Genomic DNA, 19,015 nt, shown 5'->3' with positions numbered 1-19,015 from the left:
TCCCTCCACTATGTTCTAACTGTTGAACCAGACTCTTTCATTTTCATCAAGAATTGGACAAGCCGCAGCCTCCAACCTCAATGACAAGGGCCCTTCCAGGGTCTCCTCACCACCCCGACTGCTGTTAAAGTCGCCGTGCATTCCACCTGGGTTCACCTCCATCATTCCAAGGTCATCAGATGAGTCCATTGTGGGGTGGGGTGAGTGATGTTGGATATGGAGATGATGAGGAACTGGGAGAGGAACCGGAATCAGTTGGTAACAAACTAATATGATGTAGCTGCATGTTTCAAATAGTAATTCTTCTTCTGTTTTACATATCCTAATCCTTGATGCAGAACAACCATTATGATGAAGATCGAGCTTACCCTGTTATGTGGACTCGTTGTCGGCGGAATTAGTGCTGATGAGGGGGCTGCTACCCGTGTGATCCTGAGCAACGAGAAACTGTGTACCGTTTATGCCAAAAAGATGTGCTTATGTGTCCCGAGAAATTGATTCCTTCAATGAATGGAATTTTCCCAAGAATGACTGCCACAATGGTCAACTTCACCAAGAAGATCGGACAGTTAATTTACGGAACAAGTCTCAATGGTCTTTACCGTGTCAGGGTGTTTTGTGCCAGTTTGATTGCAGTTGTGCTTTGGGCGGTCCTGGTAAGCGTTGCCTCTACTCAAAGTGGCCTAAATTGGCATGTCGTAAAAGAGAAAGAGGGAGATATCGTCCTTCACTAACAATTTGCTTTTGCAAAGTCATCATAACATATTCGGCCAGCATGAAGTGGTTTGTTACGCCCTCACATCAGCAAAGGACCCTTTGACCCCTTTCCCCCTCCTGAGTCCCAACTTCGGAGTATGGAATACCTGTAAGGTGGTTACCAGCTATAATGTTTCCTTTGATAATTACTTATCCCCACCTGCTAGTTGCCTGTGGAATTCCTTTAATAAGTCCGGGGAAGTCTATCCAATTTGTTACAACTGTACAGGATGGGGATGCAATTCTGTGAATGTGACTATGTTTATTCCATGTGCCCTGGTCCAATGTACCAACCGCCAATGCTTCCCTGTGGCACCTCGCATCTCATGCATTTGCCAACTGGAGGAGTGTGTCTCTGTTATTGCGGGTATTCAGGCTCTTTGTGATATTGGTAATGGCACACACCTTACTATGAGACGCCTAATAGCACGTCCATCTTCTTAATTGTGGGATGGAAGGATCCAGTCTGGGACAATAATCACATCTCTTACTGAAAGACCCACCACTTTTTTATCGAACAGCTTTTACCCTAAGTCCGCAGTGCGACCATATTTTGTAGCTATGGACTACCCATATTTTCAGGGTAGTCGCAAAGACAGGCCTGTTTGTAATTGAGAAGCCCCCTCCATTAGCTATACTAAACCCGGATATTATTATCTTCAGCGAAGACAAAGTGACTAACTTCATTGTCCTAAATGAAATAGGTAATCCCTGTGCTGTAGTTGTAGGGGCAGTTTTCATAACTACTGTTCCCTGCCCATCTACCAGGAATGGGGCTGGGGTTTTCCGACCAAACATTCAGGTTCATCTGTATTCTGAGTGCATTGGAGGGGTGGTAAGGCTTTGGGTAACAGTAAAGCCCAGTTTCTGGCTTACATATTTCCTAGCACCTTTTCCTGAGGAGTATCTGCATGAATTATTAGCCATCAAAATTGAAACTATCTTATTTATGGTCTAACCCGCTTGGGCAAGGAGACCACTTGGACTTAGCAGGAGGTAAGGACATGCTCTTATAATCACGTCCATCTCCTCAGCAAACCCGATATGCCCTCGATTACTAACACAGCAAAGAGGGTCCGGTTTGTTCCATAGTAAAGGGCAAGTGTATGATTTGGATTACTGTCCTCATAGAGAACATTACCAAGTAGGTAGATTTTTTTTGATTACTTACAGTGTGGAAACAGGCCCTTCGGCCCAACAAGTCCACACCAACCCGCCGAAGCGCAACCCACCCAGACCCATTCACCTACATTTACCCCTTCACCAAACACTACGGGCAATTTAGCGTGGCCAATTCACCGAACCTACACATTTTTGTAGATAACATCTGCACCTTCGACTATCAAATGATGGAAGACACTGCATGGTGAGATGATGTGAGCTATTATATCCACGAGTGTCCCCTTGAGAGCAATATGGTGTGGGATGGTATAGCCCAGAGTTTTCCCTTGACAGTGACGTGGTGTGCGCTGGTGTAGCCCGGAGTGTCCCCCTGACAGTGAAATGGTGTGGGATGGTGTAGCCCAGAGTGCTCCCTTGACAGTGACATGGTATGGGCTGGTGTAGAACAGAGTGTCCCCCTGACAGTGACATGGTGTGGGCTGGTTTAGAACAGAGTGACCCCTGACAGTGACATGGCGTGGGATGGTGTAGCCCAGAGTGTTCCCTTGACAGTGACATGGTATGGGCTGGTGTAGAACGGAGTGTCCCCCTGACAGTGACATGGTGTGGGCTGGTGTAGAACAGAGTGTTCCCCGAGAGTGACATGGTGTGGGATGGTGTAGCCCAGAGTGTCCCCCTGACAGTGACATGGTGTGGGCTGGTGTAGCACAGAGTGCCCCCTGACAGTGACATGGTGTGGGCTGGTGTAAAACAGTGTGTCCCCCTGACACTAACATGGTGTGGGCCGGTGTAGCCCGGAGTGTCCCCCTGAAGGTAACATGGTGTGGGCTGGTGTAGCCCGGAGCGTCCCCCTGACAGCAACATGGTGTGGGTTGCTGTAGCACAGAGTGACCCCCTGACAGTGACATAGTGTCGGCTGGTATAGCCCGGAAAGAGACTGTAACAGCGGATAATGCAAAAGTGAACGTTTTTTCACTTTTGTTCTTGGTGTATTCGAAGTAAAGATGAATGGCGCCTGTGTTCGGTAATTGTACATATTTTTCACTGTATTTTATATTGACAATAAATAATCACATTTATAAATATCGCAAACAATGCGACCAGTCGACCCCACACACAGACAGGCACAGTAGTTTCTTTAAAACAGAGATAGATACATTTTTCAATAATAAGCGACCAATAATCTGTTGGGGAAAGCTGGAGAATAGTTCTGAGAAATGTTTCAGCTGTTTTCAACTTACACAGCAGACGTTATCTCAATTGTCTCCTTTTGTTCCATTTTCCTATGCTCTTATGGTACTGTGTTGTCTGGTATTGCCTTCCCGCCTGTTCAGTTGAGGCTGCATTTGCTAGGTATTTGTTTGAAGAGAGTTAATGGAAAGGTGGTCAGGTTTGAGCGGTTGCATGTTCTATATCTTTTCCTAATTGTTATAGCGTTACATTCCAAACGACTTGTGATTGGTTTGAGGTGAACAGACTTTGAGAATAAGGCATTGCCACTTCAGGCTGAGATAAAGGATGGACTTTCTGTTTAGGATTGTGTGATCCATGGTGTTCTCATTCCTAATGTGCAGTGAGGAGTGGTTTACTGAAAACGTTCAAGATAGGCTTCCACCTGGTTTTGATGAACAAGAAAACAGACAGGAAAGCGATGTTCAGCCACACTCACATTTACAATAAGCATTCTGAATGGTGCAACAGGCTCGAAGGGCTGAATGGTCACCCGCTACTCCACATTCATGTGTTGTTCTCTTACTCAACCTCTTAACGCTTTACAGAGGGAGAGGAATATCCCATTCAGCTAGTTAAGATCGGTGCATTAGTGCATGTGGGTCTTTGTCTATCTGTGTGTGTCTGCCTGTCTGGGGCGGGGGTTGTGAGTGTGAGAAAGTGTGTGTGTGTGTAGTGAGTGCAGAGTGTCTTAAGTCTATGAGGGGGTGCATGTGTGAATTTGGGAGTGTGTGTGTCTATAAGGGTGTGTGTGGGTGTCTGTATGTGCGTCTATGTGTACCTCTGTCCGTGTGTATGTGAGAGTGTTGTGTGTAGGAATATCTGTGTGTGTCGGTGTGTGTGTGTGGTCCAATGGTGATCACCTGTAATGTGACATGAACCCAAGGTCCCGGTTGAGGCCCTGATGAAGGAGCGTCACTCCGAAAGCTAGTGTGCTTCCATTAAACCTGTTGGACTATAACCTGGTGTTGTGTGATTTTTAACTTTGTACACCCTAGTCCAACACCGGCATCTCCAAATCATAACACAGAAACAGGGGAGCCTTGGGAAACTCTCAGCTAATAGATAACAGGGTTTAAACATTTGTTTTTAGGTTGGAAACTTGAAAATTGGTGGAGTGCCTCTGGAGTCAGTATGAGGTAATCAAGTATTTGCAATCTATGTGAATGATTTTAGATGAAGAGACTGACTGGATTGGAGTTCAGTGCGTTCATAACCAAGATAGTCATTGGGTAAGATGCCAAGTGATGGTCGAAAGACTGCAATGGGTTACAGACAGGGGACGTCAAATTGCTAGCTTTCATTACAAACAGTATTTCATGCGTCATGGGAAGTTTGTCACAGAAGGATAGTAAACTATTAAATGGAGTGTCATTGAGTTATAGAGTGATGGAGCATGGGAACTGGCCCTTCGGCCCAAACTGGTCTGTGCTGACCATGCTGCCCACTCAACTAATTCCAGTTGCCCACATTTGAACCAGATCACGCTAGACTCTTCGAATCTATACATTTAATTATTTTTTTCACATGTTGCTATTGTACCTGCCTCAACCAGTTTCTTTCTGCCAGCTCATTCCATTTAAAAACACTCTATGCATTAAGAAGTTGCCCCTCAGGTCCTACTTAAATCTTTCCCCTCTCACCTTAAACCTATACCTTGTAGTTTTCAATCCCTCATCGCTGGGAAAATGACTATATGCATTCATCCTATCTATGGCCTTCATGATATTATATATCTCCAGAACGCCACCCTATCATTCTCCTACATTCCAAGGGATGATATCCGAAATTGGCCAACCCCTTCCCTATAACTCTAAGCTATTAGTCCTGACAACATCCTTGTCAAACTTCTATGCCCTCTTTTCAGGTTAACAGGGTGACCAAAACTGTATACAATACTCCAAGTGTGGCCTCACCACGACTTACAGAATGGTAACATAGTGTCCCAAATCCTGCATTCACTGCTTTGAACGATGAAGGCCAGCATACTAAATACCTTCTTTACTTCCTTGTCTACCCGTGATGCTGCTTTTAATGAAATATGGACTTATGGTCCGAGGTCCCTCTGTTTCACAACACTCCTCAGAACCTGACTATTTACTGTATAAGCAATATCTTTGTGTTACTTTCCGAAGTATGACACCTCCGATTTATCTGTATTTAATTGCAGTTTCCAATCCTCAGCTCACTTCCCCATCAAATTAAAATCCCTCTATTATTTCTGATTACGTTCATTGCTATCAACGATACCTCCTAACTTTGTATCATCCATAAACGTAGTAACCTTCTTGGGAGTACTTGGAGTATGTTGTGCAGTTTTGGGCCCCATGTCTCAGAACAGATGTACTGACCTTGGAACGTGTTCAGAGGAGTTTCACGAGAATGGTCCCAGGAATGAAAAGCTTAACATATGAGGAATCTTTGAGGAACCTGGAGCTATACTCAATGGATTTTACAAGGATGATGGGAGATCTAATTGAAACATACCGAATACTGAATAGTCTGGACAGATAGATGTTGTGAAGATGTTTCCATTGGTAAGATAGACTAGGACCTGAGGGCACAGCCTTAGAGTAAAAGGAACAGCTTTTAGAACGGAGATAAGAGCAATTTCTTCAGTCAGAGATTGGGGAATCCATGGAATTCAATGCCACAGAAGGCTGTGGAGGCCAGGTTACTGAGTATATATAAGACTGAGATGGACAGGTTCTTGATTGCCAAGGGGATCAAGGGCTATGGCAAGAAAACTGATGAATGGGGTTGAGAAACATACCAGCCATGACTGAATAGTGGAGCAGACTCGATGGACTAATTATTTCAATTTCTGCACACATGTCTTATGGTCCATATCATACCTTGTGCATTCACATCCAGGACGTTTCTGTAAATAGCAAATAACAAAGGTCTCAGCACCGACAACTGTGGCACACCATTAGTTATAGGCCGTCAGTCTGAGAAAAAAATTGTCTTCCTTCACTCTCTGCTTCCTACCATCGAGCCAATTTCGAATCCAATTAGCTAGCTCTCTCTGATCCCATGTCACCTAAACTCATTGACTAACCTGCCCCTATGGGACCTTGTCAATAGTCTTACTAAAGTCCGTATACAGATCATCCATTGTCCTACCCTTATCTATTCTCGCGGTTATCTGTTTGAAACAATTTAAAAGATTTGTCAGACATGATTTCCCGCACACAAATCCATGCTGATTACTTCTAATCAGACCTTGAATTTCCAAATGTTGGTTCAGCCTGTCTCTCATTATCCTCTCCACAACTTGCCTAGCACTCATATTACGCTTACTGACTAAGAGCTCCCTGGCTTGTCTTTGCTATCTTTCTTAGACAATGGAACCACTCCAGTGGCAAACGATGAAGCAAGAATCTGTGCAAGGGCCCCTGCAATTTCTTCCCTAGCCTCCCATAACATCCGAGGATGGACATGTTCTTGCCCAGGGAGTTATTCACTTTTTTGTGCTTTAAGGAAGCAAGGTAACCTATTCTCTCCTGAGCCACGCTTCTACTCTTAATATGGGGAGAGAACCTCTTGAGATTATCTTTCACCTTTTCTGAGAGGTCATGCCCTTTTTTGGGCTTCTGATTCCCCTCTTAAGGGTTCTTCTACACTTTGTGTAGTCATCTAAGGATTGACTTCAGCCCGATATCTTAAACCCAAATTATGCCTTCTTTACGTCCTTACCAGAGCCTCAATATCCCTCGCCATCCAAGGATCAGGTTCCCCCTCAACCACCGTCTATCTAATGAAAATAATCCTAATTTGTTCAATCTCTCTTCATGGCTGGCACCTTTCATACCAGGCAACATCCTGGTGAACCTCCTCTGCACCCTCTCTAAAGCATCGACATCGTTTTGCTAGTGTGGCGACCAGACTGCATGCAGTATTCCAAAATGTGTTTGAACTAAAGTCTTACACAACTGTAACATGACCTGCCAACTCTTATATTCAATACCAGGTCCAATGAAGGAAACCATGCCGTACACCCTACTGATCTGCCTTGCCACCTTCAGGGAACAATGGACCTGAACACCTAGATGTCTCTGTACATCAATTTTCCTCAATACTTTTCTATTTACTGTATGGTTCGTTCTTGGATTGGATCGTCCAAAATGCGTCGCCTCACATTTGTCCAGATTGAACTCCCTCTGTCACGTATGTGCCCATCTCCCCAATCTATCTCTCTTCTGCTGTATTCATGGACAGTCGTCTTAACTGTCTGATACTCCACCAATCTTAGTGTCACGTGCAAATTTGCTAATGAAACAAGCTACATCTTCCTCCAAATAATTTATGTATACCACAAAAAACAATGGTCCCAGCAAGGGTCAAAGATCTCAATTTTGAGAAGCTCCTTTCCATTATTACTCTTTGTCTCCTGTTGCCAAACCAGTCCTCTATCTATCTAGATCGAACACCCATGCAACTTCACCTTCTTCATCAGCTTCCCATGGAGAAATTTATCAAACGCCTTACTAAAGTCCATCTGTATAACATCTATATTCCTTCCCTCATCAATCAACTTTGTCACCTCTTCTAACAATTCTATTAAGTTTGTAAGCCATTACAGTGCCTGCACAAAACCATGCTACCTAGTACTGAGAAGTTATTTTATTCCAAATGGGTATATACCCTATCCCTCTATATCTTCTCCAGTAGCTTCCCTACCACTGACGTCAGGCTCACAGGACTGTAATTACCTAGATTACTCCTTAAACAAGGAGACACCATTAGCAATTCTCCATTCCCCAGGGACTTCTCCCGTGTTCAAGGAAGCTGCAAATATATATGTTAAAGCCTCAGCTATTTCCTCTCTCCCATCGCTCAGTAACCTCGGGTAGATCCCATCCAGACCTTGGGACTTGTCCTTCTTAATGTCTTTTAAAAATCACAACACTTCCTCCCTACTTACGCAAACTTGACCAAGAGTAATGAAAGATCTATACCTAACCGCAACATCTACCATGCCCCTCTCCTTGGTGAATACCGATGCAAATTACTCATTAAGAATCTCACCCATTTTCTCTGGCTCCAAACATATCTTTCCTGCGTTGTCCTTGAGTGTGTCCACCCTTTCTCTAGCTACCCTCTTGCTCCTTATATGTGACGAAAATCCTTTAAGGTTTTCCTTAATCCTGTTCGCTAAGGATACCTCATGACCCCTTTCACAATATTCTTCCACGGCTTCCTCTACCGCCATTCGCCTAGACATTATGTACATATCCTTTTTACTCTTAGCTAGGCTCACTTTATCAGTTGTCACCCATGGTTTGCTAACCTTGCCATTTCTAACCATCATTTTCACAGGAAATATCTCTCCTGAACACTAAGTAACCTGTCGAGAAAAGCTTCCAACATATCAAATGTGGATTTCACATGAAACAGCTGTTCCCACTCAACGTTTCCGTTTCCCAGCTCCTGCCGAATTTTGCTATACTTAGCCTTCCGCCAGTTTAACACTTTTCCTTTAGGACCGCTCTCATCTTTGTCCATGATTATTGTAAAAGTAATGGAATTGTGATCATTATTCACAAAGTAATCCCGTACTGAAACTTCAACCGCCTGGGCGGGCTCATTTGCCAACGCCAGGTCAGTATGGCCGCTTCCCGAGTTTAACCATTTATATGCTGCTTTAGAAAACCCTCCTCGACGGTCCTTACAAATTCTGCTCCATCTAGACCTCTAACACTAAGTGAATCACTGTCAATGTTGGGAAAGTTAAAATCTATCACCACCATCCTGTTGCACCTACATCTTTCTGTGATCTATCTGCATATTCTTACCACTACAGGTGTTGGGAGGCCTGTAGTACAATCCCAGAATTGTTACTGCACCCTTTCTATTTCTTTGTTCTGCCCATATTGCCTCACTGCTCGAATCTTCCATGGTGCCCTCCTTCAGCACAGCTGTGATATCTTCTTTGAAAAGTAATTCTTCTCCTCCACCGCCTTTACCTTCCTCTCTACCCCGCATGAGGCATTAATGTCCTGGGATATTTAATTGCCAATCAGGACTTTCCCTCAACCAAGTCTCAGTCATAGCAAAAACATTATATTCCCAGGTACGATTCTAAACCCAAAGTTCATCTGCCTTAACTGCTAAACTTCGTGCTTTAAAACTACCAGTCCTTCTCTGTCCATTCTCCGCTTCCTGCTTCCTCTTACCCTCAGCCGTGCTGATTTCATTATCTGGTTCCCTAGGTTTTAGTTACTATCTCCTTTCTGTTGACCAACCTCCTCATTTGTTTCCCGATCCTCTGCCACATTAGTTTAAGCTTCCACAACAGTGTTAGCAAAACCACCCCCTAGGACATTAGCTCCAGTCCTACCTAGATGTAGACCGTTCAATTTGTAGTAGTCCCACCTCCCCCAGCACCGGTCCCAATGTCACAAACATCTGAATCCCTCCCTTCTGCACCATCTCTCAAGCCAAGCATTCTTCCTGATTATTCGATCACTCATACTCTGACTAGCACTTGACACTGTTAGCTATCCTGTGATTACTACCTCTGAGGTACTACTTTTTTTAAAACTTGGTTCCTAACTCCCTAAGTTCTTCTTATAGGACCTCATCCCGACGGCACATTAATGTGGGGAGAGATCATTGTGGCTTATAATGTATTAGGAATACTATATTAGACTGATGAATGGGCTCTGTAACTCTAATTAATGCTGATCTTCTTCATGTTGATCGTGTTTTTGAATATCCTGCGCATTGTAACCTGCACGCCTTACTCTGTCAAGTTTATTTTTCACCCTATGATCTGTGTGCCCTTGCTTACTGTCATCTGTCCGTACTGCTTGCAAATAAAGCTTTCACTGGACTTTGGCACATGTGAGAATAAATCTAATAGGTGAATTATTTCTCACCCAAACAGTGTCTCTTTTACAAATATGTGATCGTCGCTAACCCTCACGTTTCAACGTAATCATCCCTCCTTATCTCATAGCACTACAGATTAAATACTCAGTTCCATCACTGTCTCCTCATGGTGTCATCATCTCATGGATTAGACTGTTGTTATTTGTTTGAGCTGTGCCTGTGTTAGTGAGATCATGCCTGACAAAGGAGATCATACCTGTTCACAGTGCCCCAAATACTCTCTCATAATGGCCCGACTAATACAGGAAGACGGCTTTACTTAATCACTTGAATCATAATACAATGACGGGCAACATACCATACAAGATGTTCAATACTTAACACCCAGGGAGGTGCTATTTTTGGGGACTTATGATCAAGGACATTCAGGTCCTTTTGAAAAACAACACTTCTCAAGCTTTTACCATTTAAACAATACAAAATGAGATGCATGCTGTTTATTTCTCACATCCAAATCATTTCTATGCCTTGCAAATTATTGTGGTTCAAAAACTGAAACATGTGATATCCCATGAGTAACTGCCTTCGGTCCATAAAAGTACAAGAAGCTCAGTATTGCTTCCACTGATCAATTCTCAATCCATGTGGTATATCCAGTTGCCCCCGTCCGCATCTTATCAATTTACTCGAACTTCCTTTGTTTACTTGTTAGCAACAATGCAAAAAACATTCTGCAAATTCAAATACACCTCTCCCACTAGTTCTCTTTTGTGGATGCATCAACTAACACAAACTTCACAGATTTCTCAACGATGGTTACCGGATTCTAAATCTAAGCTGACTCTTCCAAGTCACACCGTGATTTCCCAAATGTCGAGTTATAAAATTTCTCACAGTAGGTTCTAATATTTTCCTCAGGAGTGATATCAACGTACCCGTTTATTTTTTTTTTGTTTCCCCTCCCACTCCAGTTTTACATATTTAAGATTACAATAGCCACTTTCGAGTCTGCAGGAACCCGAAATTCCAGAGTCTAAATAATTTTGAAGGGTAATCAATGCTTTTTTCTTGTCATTACAACATTCAAAAGACATTTGGATAAGTGCATGAATAGGAAAGGTTGGAGGGATAGGGGCCAAGCGCGGGCAGGTGGGACTAAGTTAGTTTGGAATTGGAATAGTCAGCATGGACTGGTTGGACCGAAGGGTCTGTTTCTGTCCTGTATGACTCTCTAACTCTTTCACTAGCTGAAATGCCACTTCCCTGAAAACACTGGGATGGAGCTCATTTAGTGCAGTAACTTGCCAACCTTTAATTTAATTAGTTTTTTGACTAAGTTATCTTTATTAAATCTAATCAAGCACAGTTTCTTATTTTCACCAGTCAGTCTGTCCCATAGTATTTCTGGAAGATTTTCGGTACCTTCCATTGTGGAGACAGTGCAAAGGTATTACCTCAGCAGAAGGCAGAGATGGATTCCTTCACTGTGTGAATGCATCGGAGCACTGCAATTGGGAGATGATGGACGTGACACCCACTCCTGCTGAGAAAGTTCTAGAATCAAAACAGTTCAATGAAACTGTCACTTCCTGGTCACTGACAGCATAGTGTTCTCCCTCGTGCGAGGTTACAAGTTATACTGAAACAGTTGACACAAAGCTGTGACCATCCCATTTTAGAATCCAACTGACCTCACACTGGCGTAGGTCCAGGTCGAGGTAAGAAAAAGTTTTGATCAAAATATGTGTAATGAGAAGAGTTGCCAGAAGAGAATTGTAACTGGAAAGGTGTGGAAACAGCGATGAGGCAGAACCGAAGACTGAGGATATTGTGAAGGTGGTGAGGGACAGGTTTTGTGGTAGACGGAATATTGAGATATAAATCAGCTCAGGACAAAATGGGGTAATCGTGGTTATGGACACTTCTGTTTCTCCTCAGACGTTTGAAAGCGAAGGATATGAAATTCATGGAATAGAAATGGAGTTTGTGATTGAAAGCGAAGACAATAGTTTGGATCTTTGACAAATATACATGAAAACGATGACGTTGACAACGGGTTAGAGGGTTAGTAAATCGACAGAGATAAACTCACCAGGAACACTAACAAGAGCGATTATAGGATAGTAACCTACCTGAATAATCATCAGTACACAGCGACAATCGAGATGTTTTTACCACACTGAAGTCTCCTTCACCACAACAACTTCCAATATAAAAACTGTCGCTGGGCACAACTGACCTGAGCATACACCAGAAATATGGATTTCGCTGGATTTTACTGTCATACCTCTTATCAGTTAAGTATCGTTTACACAATGTAATTCAATTATTTGTTTATAATGGTGCAAACATCTTATTGCACAGTTTCTCTGCCTTTCCCTTTTTTGATTTGTTGCAGCCCTAGCCCAAAAGTGAATGTTCTGTTTCCTGAACAGCCTTGGGCAACTGTCTGTGTGGAGTTTGCACGCTCTCCCCGTGTCTGCGTGGATTTCCTCCGGGTGCTCCGGTTTCCTCCTACAGTCCAAAGCTGTACAGGTTAGGTGAATTGGCCATGCTAAATTGCCCATAGTGTCAGGATTGAATATAGGGTAGGGGAATGGGTCTGGGTGCGTTACCCTTCGGAGGGTCGGTGTGGACTTGTTGGGCTAAAGGGCCTGTTTCTATACTGTAGGGAATCTAAACAAAAATGACCTGTTGATTGGGATTCAAGGATCAGACACAGTATGTATTTTTCATCGGCGAAGAAACAGAAAGGGATAGATGATAGTGACTGTGGAGACTTATGAGAAGTAAACTGACATCCCCCCAGTCCCCAATGTCTTCTTGACAGACAGAATATAATAAAATGCAGAGAAAGAAACGGAATATATTCGGAAGGAGGAATGGCAAGTGACAATGTCAACAAAACAGGATAATTTGAAATGGAATGGCCGAAAAATGATTGACGTGTGTGTGTGTGTAGATAGATAAGACTGTTCATATGTGTGCCCCATATTCAGAATGAACAAGAGAGACATAGATAACAAAAATGATGCATGCGATGTACAAAATTTATAAAACATTAATATGTTATTTAATTTTCAGCTGAGATGTTATGTTCCCCTTCTCTCAACGTCCCCTCTGCCTCCTGCCCCTTCCTTGCATTCCCAGACCTAATCTCTAATTTTATCAGGATGTATGTTATACATTCCTGCTTCTGATCTTCCAATTTATTTCAGTTAATCAATTTTCTACCGGGAAACATATACATTGGCCTGCTGGGTTCTGTAAACAAATGCTGCCTGTCATATTGATAGAGATAAAAGTTCTGGCATCAGGCCCATCATTTCAACATATTAATCTGTTGCACATGCACTGTACAAAAGACCACAACACACAGGAATTGTCAAACCAAATACAGAAGTGCATCTACTTCCATCAATCATGTGGAATTCTCTATTTTTACATCTCCACGTCTATATTCTCTCTCTCTGTCTATCTCGCGCTCTGTTTTGATCTAGTTAATAAATCCTCCTATCGTTCTTCGTGTCCCATGTTTGAAACATCCCTCCTTCAGTTTACATCTATTGCCCACTTCTTGATGAGATGTCTTATAGTTGAGTAATGTAACTAAAAGATATGAGGGAGGAGTTAGCCAGAGTTAGTTCGAAGGGGAGCTGAACACGGGAAGATTGTGAAGCAGCAAGACAGGGGTTTCTGGAGATACTTCAGCAGCACATCAGAAATTTATCCCAGGTAAGAAGAGCGATATTCAGCGGAAGACGAACTCAGGGAGAGCATAAAAACAAAAGAAAATGCACACAATGTGGTGAAGATTATTGGGAATCCAAAGGATTACGAAGCCTACAAATTCCAGCACGGATAGCTAATAACAGCAAATGGGAGGAGCGGGTGAAATATAATATTACGATTGTCAATCATGTAAAAGAATATTACAAGAGATTTTTAGGTACATAAGAAGGGGAAGACAGAGTGAATAATAAATAAAGGACTGTTCCAAAATGAGGTTTGAATAGTTATGGGAAGCAAAGAGGAATTGAATAGGTACTTTGCATCAGTCTTCACGGTGGAAGACACCAGCAAAATGCCAGAACTTCCAGGGAGTGAAGGGATAGAGGTGAGTATAGTGACAACCAGTAAGAAGAAGGTGCTGGGAAAGGTGAAGTTGGATCAATAACCGAAACCACTTGGACTACACCTCGTAGTTCTAAAGAGATATCAAAGGTGATTGTGGAGGCATTGCTGGCGATCTTTCATGATACTTTGGGGTGAGGGAGGACTGGTACCTGAAAGCACCCCATTTAAGGAGAGAGACACATAGAAGACAGGAAGTTACAAATGGTCAGGCAAGTTGAAACTGTTGTGTAGAAGGACTTAATGGATCCTTGGGTTTATGAATAGATGTGTGGAGTATAAGAACAAGGAAGTTGTGCTGTATATTGTTCATGGTGCGATTAAGCTACAACATAACAAGAGTTAAATTTTCAATGCCATTGCGAACAGCAGAATTGAAAGTACGGTTGAAACAAAGGAAATCAGTTCGAAGCAGACAGGAGCATTACTGACAAAGATACTGTTTCCTTGACCCTGGAATGAGAATGTTGATATCAGCTTGTCAGTAAACAGACTAAAAAAAGTATAAAGAGCACAATAAAATCTGTTGCTGCTGAGTTCTCAACGTGCAACTATGTAGCCAATACATATGAAGCTGAAAAAGCACAGCAGGTCAGACAGCATCCTAGGAACAGGAACGTCAACGTTTCAGGCTGAAAGACTTCATCAGGATTGTGGCAGGGGGACGGGAGCCGGGAAGTAAATAAAGAGAGGGGCGTGGGGCTGGGAGAAGGGTAGGTGGGATGGCGATAGGGAATGAAAGTAGGGGGATATTGTGATTGAGCAGTGGGAAGGGTGCAAGTGATATACGATTGGGAAGATGAACAGCTTAGGTCAGGTCAGGGAAGGTGGAACATGAGATAAGGCTGTAGGTGGAGAGATTTTGAAGCCGGGGAAATCAATATTGAGACCATTGAGCTGTAAGTTCTCCAGCTGAAATATCAGGTTGAGTTCCCCAGTTTCTGTTTGGCCTCGATCTGACAGTGGAGGAGGCCAAAGATGGACCTGTTGCCAGATGAGCATGGTGGGGGGAGTGAATGAAATGGATGGCAACTGGAATGTTGGGTTGGTTAAAGCGTGCAGACAGCAGATGCTCCATGAATATTTCCCTGAGTCTCCCTTTTCCTCTACCTGATAAAGAGGAGACCACATCGAGCGTTGGAGAGGAGCTGGGGGGGGGGGGGGGGGGTGTGAGCGGGAGGTGCAGGATCAGGTACTGCTGAAACAGCTTCAGTGCTGTGCACGCAAGAACCAACCCGAATTCCCACCCTCAGTATTGACTGCAGCAGCTACATTTCCGTCCACATGTAGCCTTATCCCATGTCCCCTCTCCCTGACCAATTCCACCTGTCCATCTTCTCACTCACATATCCGCTCCAGCCTTCCCACTGACCAATCACAGTAACCTCATACCTGCATGTACCTACCACCATCATACCTACACTTCGCCCTTCCATATCCCATCACTCCATTTCTGGGCTCCCCTCCCTCTCGTCAGTCTTGATGTAAGGTCGAAGATATAAATATTGCCTTTGTTGCTCATCTGATTCTGTCTGGTCTGCTGTGTTTATCCAGCTCCAAGTTTATTAACTCTGGCCTCCCACACCTGTAGTACTTACTCTCTCCAAATTGTGGAAATATGTCGTCAACACGTAAGAAGAAATAATTTTGGACATTTGAAAAGATCGCTGACTCATTCCTCATTTCTTAACAACCCAACACACACATTCCAGATGAAGCAGCATTTCACTTGTACTCTTTAAATCCAATTTCTTTTCATTGCTGCTCACAATGCAATCTCCTTTACATTGGGGAGACCAAACAGAGACTGCATTGAGGAACACTCCCATTTGGTCTGTAAGAAGAGCCCTTACCCTCTCATTGTTTCCCATTTCAGTAACCTACGTTGGTTTAATGCTAATATTTTGGTCCTGAGCTGCTGCAATGTTCCAATGAAGGACAACCCAAGCTCGAGTAACACCTCACTTTACATTTTAGTACGTACAGCCTGAAGGAGTTAATATTCAATTCCATACTTCAACAGCCTGATCCCATTATGGATGTTCTCCAATCTTCATGCATTCCTGCTCTCCAAATGGACTTGCCCTGCTTGTGAATCGTTTATCTTGAACTTAATTCAGGAACCCATTTCCTCCCTTCACAATCTAATATTTGTTCATTTTACATTTGATTCTCTTTTACCACAACCAAAAGTCCTTTTGTCAGTGGCATTGCGCCTCCACACCGTCTGTTTCCTGTCACCCCTCCTCTACCTCTGTCAAGATCTTAAAAAGCTCATTTTCCAATCCTTTTCTGTTCTGAAGAAATGTCACAATGGACTTGAAACGCTAACTCTGTTTGTCTGTCTCTACAGATGCTGCCAGATCTGCTGTGTTTCTCCAGAAATGAACAAAACACATTTTCAATTAAACAAATAACTGTGGATAGTGGAAATCTGAAACCAGAACAAAAATAAAACTGAGCCTTGAAGAATGATGACTGGACACAAATGATTAACTCTACTTTCACTCCACTAATACTGCCAGAAGTGCTTAACTTCTCCAGCAATTTCTGTTTTTCAACACGTTTCAAAGACATATGTCAACGTTGCTAAAACGTCCTGTCCAACCTCGACAGCTACATACCGGGAAGTGAAAGATAACACAAGATCCACAAATTCATTGCTTCTGAAATGACATAAACCTGGTATCACTGGCACTACAGAGCTCTTACTGTCTTAGTCAGGGAGAGAAACAGAGGGAGGGATGCATTCACTCTAAACACAGAATGTAGCACATACTAGAAGGGAAAGGATTCAGATGAACATGTGAAGGAGTGTTGGGGAATGAGACAATTTGTAAGTGTGATACCATGGAGAGACCTTCAGCTGAACGAGAATAAAAAAAGACGGAAGTGTTACCACATCAGAAACCAGGTCACTGAGTAGAGGCTGATGGGTGAAGGCGTCTCAGTGTGAACTGGGGGACAGGTAGCAGAACTGTATTGGAGATATTACAGCTCAAACTGTGTATTCCATGTGGTGCTGTAGACCGCAGCAACAACAGAAGCAGAATCATATTTAAACATAATCTGTATGTTTTTGACCGTGATCATCCCTCATTCTACCATTACCATGAAGCTGATCTATGGTTCAGTGACGAGTGTGGGTAAAAATGCCAGGGTCAGAACCATGTCTAACCCTAAAACTGATGGCAAATCATAAGGCTACCGCACATGACTGGTTGCATTCCAAACAGTGGAACTAACATCTGATGGCGAGTGGGAATGATCCCAAGGCTGACTGATCAGATCGAAGCTCTGCAGTCCTACCACATCCAGTCATAAACGGTTTAAGCAACTCACTTCAGGAGAGGATTTTACACATGCCCCCATCTCATGGAACAGTTAGGATCAGTACAAATTACAAGGATGTAGTGTCTACTCCATATTCAGCCAGAAGTGTTGTGTCTACGATCCTCCTCACCTCGTCAGAATGCCCACAGAACCACAGATGGCAGTTTCTAAACAATCTGATTCACTTTATGTGACATGAGGAAACATATGAACTCAGTAGATATGACACAGGCAATGTACAACAAGCCGTGTCCCTGGGGAAGCTGTTTCATTACAGTTCCAATTCTGACATCTGTTTAGAAATGTGGAAAATTACTATGACAAGTCCCTTATGAGGAGATTAATTACAGTATGACCAATATCACCTCCTCAATCCCATCATGACAGTCAAATTGGTGGGAGTTCTATCCTGCTCAGAGTGGTTTCCGATAGGTCCCCATGTGGAGATGATGCTGTTGTGGAAATGTCACTGGATTACTAATCCACACCAGGGTAATGCTCTGGCAGCTGGTGGAAGTTAAAAACAAATTTAAAAATATCGGCATCTAAAATCTGGTGTCAGTAATAGTGATCTTGTGTCCAATGTTGGTTGTAAACTTAGATCTCCATCCCCAACATACTTTCAGGAAGTGGATCTCCCGTGCTTTCCTTTTGTGGCGGAAAAGTCACTCCAGGCACACAGACATGTGATGATCTTTACAATGGGCTCGGAAACGGCCAAGTAAGACACTCAATTACATCAAACTGCTCCGTGGTCTTAAACCGGACAGAACATCCGTCACCAGCCTCGTTATCAGAAAAGGGAATGGGAAACACAGTCCTGTCGAAACTGCAGACACCTCCTTCCTAACATCTGAGACCATGTGACAACATATAAAGAGCTTTCCCACAGACTGCACAGAAAGATCAGGCAAGGAGTGGGTCATTAAACACATTGAGCCTTCCACGTTCTCATCATGACCGAGAATCTCCTCAATGCATTTCTACCATAGCAGACTGAGATATATTGCAATTGATTACTTCAACCAAATATTTGAGATGTTTGGGAATAGCTGGGACCCAAGGACATATTCCTCAGATACTCCACGAGCCTTCGTCGCCAATAAAACGATCCTTTTATGCCAGTATTTCAGGTCCAAGGGCTGCTTTGCTGGAGCTTGTACACTCTGACCTGCTTCCTTTTTTCTTATTTTCGCCCCCACTTTTCTCTCTGTACCCTACTGACCTCAAGCTGGACACAGAATTTGGACATCAATCTGAGCGCAGTGCGGAGGAGAGTGAGTCCTTACTTACTATTCCGGAGCAAGTACAGGACCTGGAATTGGCAGCTGCTACATCAGTAGAGGGTGAGATAGGGCCCAGCAGCAAACGGAGATTGCTGAGGATTGGAGACTTGTTGCTGATTGGGTCCTGCACTGGTGGTGATGAAACGGATAGTGGAAGGGTATCATGGCAACATCAATGAGGTGTGCCCCACTAGTAATAGACATGTTTCTGACATTGGAACGGGATGGCACATGGGGCAATGAGCCGGTGATTGAGGAGTATCTGCCCAGTGGCAAACATCGTACCTGAGGATCAGCAACTTCGATGTTGTTAGGGT

The 19,015-nt window shown here is 43.3% G+C and overlaps 1 pseudogene; it reads left to right on the top strand.

Moving 5' to 3' along the window:
- Window positions 1–321: 321 nt before the first annotated feature.
- Window positions 322–1,200, top strand: LOC148139967 (uncharacterized; annotated as a pseudogene).
- Window positions 1,201–19,015: the final 17,815 nt, after the last annotated feature.

This window comes from Chiloscyllium plagiosum, unplaced genomic scaffold, assembly GCF_037043375.1.
Source record: "Chiloscyllium plagiosum isolate Xiang-an unplaced genomic scaffold, Cpla_swu_hap1 HiC_scaffold_36, whole genome shotgun sequence".
NCBI lineage: Eukaryota > Metazoa > Chordata > Chondrichthyes > Orectolobiformes > Hemiscylliidae > Chiloscyllium > Chiloscyllium plagiosum.
The sequence above is the reverse complement of the archived record's forward strand: the minus strand, read 5'-3'. Positions and strand labels throughout refer to the sequence as shown.